The sequence below is a fragment of the Zalophus californianus genome, chromosome 4, assembly GCF_009762305.2.
Source record: "Zalophus californianus isolate mZalCal1 chromosome 4, mZalCal1.pri.v2, whole genome shotgun sequence".
NCBI classification, from domain to species: Eukaryota; Metazoa; Chordata; class Mammalia; order Carnivora; family Otariidae; genus Zalophus; species Zalophus californianus.
In genome coordinates this window covers 86160292-86168899 of record NC_045598.1, presented here as the reverse complement: position 1 = coordinate 86168899, position 8608 = coordinate 86160292, and positions in this window count along the sequence as shown.

Sequence of the window (8608 nt, the reverse complement as noted above, 5' to 3'; positions counted from 1 at the left end):
ACTTTAGATTAAAAAAAAAAAACTTTGTCAGGATACAGTATTGCCAAAAATAAATCTAAGCCTATGAGACATAGGATGAAGTTAGGATTTTTAGAAAACATTCCCAAAGAATCTCCCTATAAAATCTTAGGAAAGAATAATCTCTGCTTTCCCGTCTCTATGATCTGGAGTTACTGGTTTCATCTAAGTATACTTTTATTTTTTTTTATTTTTTTAAAGATTTTATTTATTTATTTGAGAGAGAGAATGAGATAGAGAGAGCATGAGATGGGGTAGCGTCAGAGGGAGAAGCAGACTCCCCGCTGAGCAGGGAGCCAGATGCAGGACTCAATCCCAGGAGCCCGGGATCATGACCTGAGCCAAAGGCAGTCGCCTAACCAACTGAGCCACCTAGGCGCCCCCAAGTATACTTTTAAATCTACTATGTTCTTAGCCGGTCCAGATCCAGTTAAAAAAATAAAGGGGTAACTTTAGATTTAGTGGCTATTAGGGAAAATAATTTATTGTACCTCTCTTTCCTATCTTACAATCTCTCTTACATGTTTCTTATCTAGAAATTTAGTTCCTGCTATGGTCTGGATATTTGTATCCCCCAAAATTCATACGTGGCAAACCTAATGCTCAATGGGAAGTGATAAATTTGGAAGGTGATTAATGTCCTTACAAAAGAGGCCCAAGAGAGCTCCTTGCTCCTTCTACCATGTAAGAATAAAAGGAAAAGCCTGGGACCCAGAAAATGATCCTCACCTGACCATGCTGGCACCCTGATCTTGGGCTTCCAGCCTTCAGAACCATGAGAAATAAGTTTCTATTTTTTATAAGCTAGTCTGGAGTATTTTGTTATAGCCTCCTGAATGGACTAAGTCCCTGCAGACTGCAACTCAGCCATTAAACGCAATCCCCTTAACAGCAACACCTGTGTCCCAACAAGCACTTATTATCTTACACCCTGGAATATGAAATCTTGCTTCCTGTACCTTTAGTCACATATATCCTTCTAATGAATGAAAATATTATCTGAAAAGGTTATTTTCTACCTGTATGTTAATCGTTCGTTAGAGCATCATTTTCCAGGGCCATTGCCTGCCACATTGGCCTTTAGCTTTCTGTAATTAGCTGAAATTCACCTGAACTTGCTAGGCCCATTTTGGTATCAGGTACCTGGAGCTAATTAATTTCTTTCTACCTTCTCTTATAAAGGGTACCTAGCATGTTTTATCTGGGTACACTCCCAGCATGACCGTATATTACTGACATAGAGAGAGAGGTTAGTGCTCATATTTATTTAGCAAGTGTTTTGCAAAAGGACTTAAGATTTCTTCAAAGCAAAACAATAGGGAGACCCCTAACTCACTACAGGTTATTAGTTCAATTTCAGTGATTATTGATTTGAGCGGGCATCAGTTTCTTGTCAAATATAAAATCTCAAAATGGGCAAAAGCTATTATCAGGACACTGCATAACCTATTGTCCACACTGGGATCCTTTTGAGAGTGGAAGGAAGTAGCACAAATGTTAAGCTTACAAGATGCCCAGGATACCAGGCATAAACGAGGCAGAATGAATTCACAATTATTCTAGCTGTTATGTTTCTGGTGCCAAAATCAGGGAATGCATTCTTGCATACATTTATTTATTGTTCCTCTGAATGACTATAATATACTAGGCAATTTTCTAGGCCCTCAGGCTACACGGAAATTAAGGAAGACATAATTTTTTTCTTCACTAATAGTGAAAGCAATTGAACAATTATAAGTATGATGAGGGTTACAAAACAAATGGAAGAATACAATGGGAAAGTATAACTAGTTACCTAGCCTAGCTTTGGAAATCAGTGAGGAAAACTTGGGCAGGAAATAAAATAAAGCTGAAACCTGAAAAAGAAGTAGGATTTAACTCAGTAGCAAGTAGGAAAAAATGTATTTGAAAAAGAAGAAAAAAAGATGGCCTTATCATTCCCCTCAACTTGACTGAACTTTAGACAAGCTACTTCCTGACTCTAGACCTGTAATCTTTCCTTACAGCATTTACTTTAGAAAATATAACTGCTAATTCCTTCTGTACCCCTTTGACATGTAAATCCTCTCCTAGCCTCTTGCCAGTTTTACAAACCAAGAATGTCTTTCTCAAGAATCTGGGAGCCATCTTTCTGAAATGTAATCATAAGAGATGATAGCACCCCTACCTCCCAGTCTCTGTAGGAGGATAGGAACCTAACTTAAATAATGGATAATTAGCAAACATAAATGGCCTAATAATATTTACTACCTCCTACCTAATGTCTCCTAGTACTTCTCCATTAGCTTACCCTGGTTTTTAAAATTCTCTTGCCAGTGTGCCTGGGTGGCTCAGTTGGTTAAGCTACTGCCTTCAGCTCAGGTCATGATCCTGGAGTCCCGGGATCGAGTCCCGCATCAGGCTCCCTGCTCAGCGGGGAGTCTGCATCTCTCTCTGACCCTCCCCCCTCTCATGCTCTCTCTATCTCATTCTCTCTCTCAAATAAATAAATAAAATCTTAAATAAAATAAAATAAAATAAAATTCTCCTGCCAGAGGGGATCCAAGATGTAGGAATGGGAAGATCCTGAACTCACTTCCTCTCATGGACACACCAAATTTACAGCTACATATGAATCATTTCCCTCTGAAAAAAATCTGAAAACTAAATGAACTTCTCTCCACAACAAAGGATAAAAGAATCGCATCCAGACAGGTAGGAGAGGCAAAGACATGGTCTTGAAAAAAAAACAAAAACAAAAACAAAACAAAACAAAACAAAAAAACCTGTCCCCACATGGTAACATAAAATAGGGAGAGATCTCACTAAACATGTGCATCTCCTGAAAGAGTTAAGGGTTGGTGCTTCAACTAAAGGTTCCAAAGTGCTATAGGAAACTGAGATACCCCCCTTGGAGGCCTTGCATGCAGTCTCACCCCAAGACCCAGCAGAAAAAAAAAAAGATAGTTTTTTAAAGTGCCTCAATATGTGAGAAAGATCCTTTTGCTGATTTGGGAGCAGTGGCTGGAAGGACAGACAGTTGAGACACTCCGGAGACAGATATGCTGGCAGTTGTCACTGTTGCACTCTCTACTTAGCCTGCTAGCACAGGCGAGTGAGTTTGGTTGGGCATCCACCTGCTCCTTTGCCAGTGGTCATGACACTTACTGAGGCCAGAGAGCACAGGCAGTTGCAGTGCCCTCCTGCTCCCTGGTTAGAGCAGGTGAACGCAAACAGTTGTGAAGTTCTCCCACTCCCGAGATAAAGTCTGCAACCACAGGAAGAAGCAACCCTGTTTTGTCCCCTGTCTGCAGTTGGCAAGTGCAAGCATTGGTAGTATTCTTCCCTTCCCAGCCAAAAGTCAGCATGTGCACCCAGACAAGGCACTCTCCCACTGTGTTGCTGAAGTCTGCAGGTGCATGCAGTCAAGGCATTTTCCTGCTGTCTTCCTGAAGCTGCTGAGCATGCTCCTTCTGTACACCCTCCAGGTGCTTTGCTAAAGTCAGCAAGTGTGCACAATCCATACAGGGGACATTCTTGGATCACCTGGCCCTTACGGCCAAGAGGGCTGATGTTCCAGAGCTCCACAGGACTGTAACAATCAGAAAGACAGTCCTTGGCAGGCCACCACCCCCAAGGTAATGCACAGCCACTAGACTGAAATACAACCCCAGTCTTCCTGTGAAAAAGAAGCCTACTTACACAGCCTGGAGCTTTAGACTGAGTGACAGGTTTCAGGTTTCCCACACATTTAGAGGTTAAGAAAGTGCTCCCAGAGAGCATAAGCAGAAAGACATCATCTTGGTGCACCCCCCTGGCCTCACTGCATCTTGATGAGACTTCCCCAAAAAGAGCTTATACACTTGTCTGGAGCCCCAATTTTTGCAACTGGATCTGGAGGCTAGCAGGGATTATAATTGTGATGCCACAGAATTGTATGGGTTTGCGTACTTAAAAGCTGCTGTATGAGGGTCTGGCTTCCAATTAGCCTGAAAGTAGATGTTAAATGAGATTCCTCCCTTTGCATCATGGAGAATTCTTGGCAGACCTGGCATACCATCAATATCAGGGACATATCAAGAATAAATGAGACAGTTTAGACAGACAATCACAAAAGTTTAAGAGATAGCTAAGAGCTAGGGCAAGTTTGAAGAAGGATTATCACCTACACAAGGCCACTCCTTTAAGACTGAAAGAGGTGGCAGTTTCACCTCATTCATAGAAACAGAGTCAAGCAAAATTAGGAAACAGAAATACATTCCAAACAAAAGAACAAGATAAAACCTCAGAAAACACAGCGAGAATGTCTACAAAGAAGTAAAAAACATAAGAAAGTACCAAAAAGGGGGGGGGGGATGCATAGAGCTGAAGAATATAGTAACTGAACTAAAAAATACACTAGGAGGTTCAACAGCAGACTGGATGAATTAAAAGAAGGGCTCAGCAAGCTGGAAGACCAAGCAATGGAACTCAGAGCAACAAAAAGAAAAAAGAATTAAAAAAAAATGAAGATAACCTAAGGGACCTCTAGGACAATATCAAGTAGAAGAGCACATTATAGGGGTCTCAGAAGGAGAAGAGAGAGAAAAGCTCAAACTTTCCTAACCTGTGGAAGGAAACAGACATCCAGGTCCAGGAATCTCAGAGTGTACCAAGTAAGATGAGCCCAAAGAGATCCACACCAAGACACATCATAATTGAAATGTATCCAAGATTATGAGCTTTTGGAGCACAGGAGTTACTCCTTATTTCTTTCATTTTTCCCTCAGCATTTTTAAATAATGGACACTTAGATATTTAGTCATCATTTCAATAATACACACTTCCTAAATTCTTTTATGCTCAACTAGTTATAGAAGGCTGATAAAGAACCATTGTTTCTAACTTTCTCTTTTGCATTAAGAAGTGACAGATTAGATAATCTCTAATGAGACCCTTCCCTGAGCACCTCTATAAGCAGGAGCCCTCACTTTACCCTTATATTTTTCTCTATCATTAGCAGTATTGTTTTCTTCACAACATTCATTTATAAGTATACACTTATTTATTTGTTTCCATGGTTAATACCCACTTTCCCAACTAGAAAACCAGCTCTATAGAGTCAAGGAGCAAATTCTATGGTTCACTAGTGTGCCTAGCAGTCAGCCTGGATTTAGAGATAAAATGTCTTAAATGGGTGATCAGTCACCCCCAACATATATTCCCTCTATATTCCCCAAACAATAGATATGTAACAATTATTGCTGGGTCCATAAATGAATAAGTGTGATAAAAAAAAATCTAACTATATACATACATAATAAATATATAAAAGTGAGGATTGAGAGTCATCAGCATAGTATGCAAAGAATACGTTTATTTCTTTCATTATAATTATTATCATTCTATTGACCAGAGGAGTTAAAACTGATTTTTGAATTCATTGAAGTGACTTCTGAGTAACAGCTCACAAGCAAATAAATTTGTTCTTGAATTCCTGCCAAAATTGGGAAAGATCTCAGCACTGGAAGTTAAGGAAGAATGTTATCAGTACAACAGGAAATTAGAACATGCTTGAACATGCAGATGTGACCAGATTAAAGAAAGACACCATTCCCACTCCAAAGGAAGTACTAAGTCACTGAAAAATAAGAAAATAAAGGAGATTTTTCCAGGATAACTGAAAACTGTTTATAGAAACCTGACCCACAACCATAATCTTAATTCAGTTTCATCAAGCCCAAAGGGGGAGGGGGAGGGAAGCTAACAATGGAATACAAACACTAACATTCATAATGTTAATACTATTACTAATAGTTATAATGAAAATAATACCTCAAGTGAATTGAATACTGCCTATGTTGCAGTCATTGTTGTAAGATTTACTCTATATGAACTTATTTAGATGTTATCAACAATAAGTTGCAAATAAGGAAATTAAGGCACAAAGAGGTAAGCTGCCTAAACTCTCACAGGTTGGAGAAATAAAGTTAAACTGAGGCAATGCTCCTCCCAACACTCTTCTCAGACTGAATTCATAATAAAAATATATATTTCAATCACTCCTTCAGCTTAAGACTGGGTAGAAGGGTATGGATAAAATGTTGTTTTAAAAAATTCAGGGAACTGATTTTTTTAAAGCATATTTGTTTGTTTTGGTAATGAGTTTTTAGAAACGATACCAAAAACACCTATGAAAGAAAACATTGATAACCGTCCTTCGTTAAAATTTAAAAGTTGTGTACTATGAAAGACACTATTAAGAGAATGAAAAAAAAAAAGCCACAAACTGGGAGGAAATGTTTGCAAAACAGACGTAAAATAGAGGACTTCTATCCAAAATATGCAAAGAATTCTTCAACAACAACAACAACAACAAAAATCCAATTAAAAATGAGCAGAAGATCTGAACAGACACATCATCAAATAAGAAATTTGTGTATATGTGGCATATAAGCATATGAAAAGACATTCAACATCATTTATCATTAGGAAGTTACAAAATAAAGCAACAATGAGATACCTCTACACACCTATTATAATGGCTAACCCAAATGCCAAATATTAAAGAGGATGTGGAGCAACAGGAAAGTCTCATTCACTACTGGTGGGAAAGCCACTCTAGAGGACAGTTTGGCAGTCATTTTAAAAACTGAATATATTCTTACCATAAAAATCCAGCATCTGTGGTCCTAGATATCTACTCAACTAATCTGATAATATATGGCCACACAAAAACTTACATGTGAATATTTATGGAACTTTTACTCATAATTGCCAAAAACTGAAAGCAAGCAAAATGTCCTTCAGTAGGTGAATGGATAAATTGTGGCACATCCATATAATGTAATATTATGCATCAATGAAAAGATAAGACTATCAATCAGAGAGACAAATAGACACAGAAAAACCTAAAATGCATATGGCTATGTAAAAGAAGCCAATCTGAAAAGGTATATACTGTACAACTTTAATTACATAACATTATGAAAAAGGCAAAATTATAGAGAGAGTAAAACATCAGTGGTTGCCAGTGGTTTAGAATTAAAATTATTAAGGACAGGAGATTTTTAGGACAGTGAAACTATTCTGTATGAGACTCTAATGGTGCATATTTGACATTATGCTTTCATTAAAACCCACAGAATTTTACATGACAAAGAATGAACTTTATACAATTAAAAAGAAAAAAAAATAGAAAGTTAGGAGATCCCAGGAAGGAATAATGGACACTGGGGCAGGAGAATCTACCTGTCCTACAAATATATAAACAACTTCAGGGAAGAGAACTGGGGGGAAAAAAGTGCTGACTCAAGTAATTCTGGTAATGAGTAGAGTCCAAAAACTGAAGTCAAAAGGAATCATACATGAAACTGTATTCTAGTTGATAAAGTTGCTGCCCACAGGGGTACAGGTTATCAGTTCTGATACTGTTAAATAAGTCCAATGGAATTGAACAATTAAATAAGTAGCAGATGCTAGGAACCAGGTTTCTCACTGGAATGGGAATATGCAAATCAGCAAGGGGAGGAAGCCGGAATGATCCACATGGTAATGAATTAGAGTTGAAGACATCAGAATGAACTCATGTTTAGCACAATATAGATGCAGGTAATTATACACACACTATTTATAGATAATAATATGTACACAGATTAGTACAAACAGATATTTCTTTGTTCTGTTGAATGAGACTGCTTAGAAGCAAAGACCCTCCAGGAGCAATGAACACATCTAGCAACCAGATCTCCCTCTTTTATACCAATTTCCAATAAAAGGAAACAAAGATCCTTAGAGAAATTGCTGATTCTAGACTGGGGAAAACAATATACAAGATGACCCTGGAGCACCCTGTAATGCCAGAAAGTAAGGAAGGTCTCAAAACAACAACAAATAAACCTACATTGATAGGAAAATGTCAGTGAGACATAGCAGCCAAATGAAAGAATTCCCAATGGTCAAAGCTGGTACAATTTGAACAACAAGATAGCTAAATTTTGGATTTTAATTCAAATTATAAAATAAATAAGTATAAGTCCATACCCATATAAATAAATTATTGGACAGATGAAGAAATTGGACAGAAGACACAAATTTTCCTTGCAGAAAAATGCCAAATACTTGATGTAGATAATCTGTCCTCAAGAATGAGAAGCATAAATCCAAATTTTTAAAGTGTAGCCTATGCATTGCGACTTCTTCCCAAAAAGTACAAAATGGAAAGGGGAAAGAATTGATTTTATAGTGAAAAACCTGACAAACACTACCTCAAAGGTGATCAAGGTTAATATCAACAGTGATAAATCATGTGGTCAGTATGACTACTTGATACGATGTAATGACACTTTAGTTATGTGATCTTCCTTTCCAAACCCATAATCCTTATCTAATCATAAGAAAAATAGCAGACAACTCTCAGTAGAGTGTGTGCTCCAAAATGCTTATCCAGTAAATGTCAAATTTATCAAAGTCATCATCAACAAGGAAAATCTGAGAAAAATTACCAAGAGGAGCTTAGATATATGACAAGTAAATGTCAGGTGGTATCCTGGGTGGAATCCTAGAGCAGAAAAAGATTTCATGTAAAAACTAAGGAAATTAAAATAAAAGATGGACTTTTAATAGCAATAAT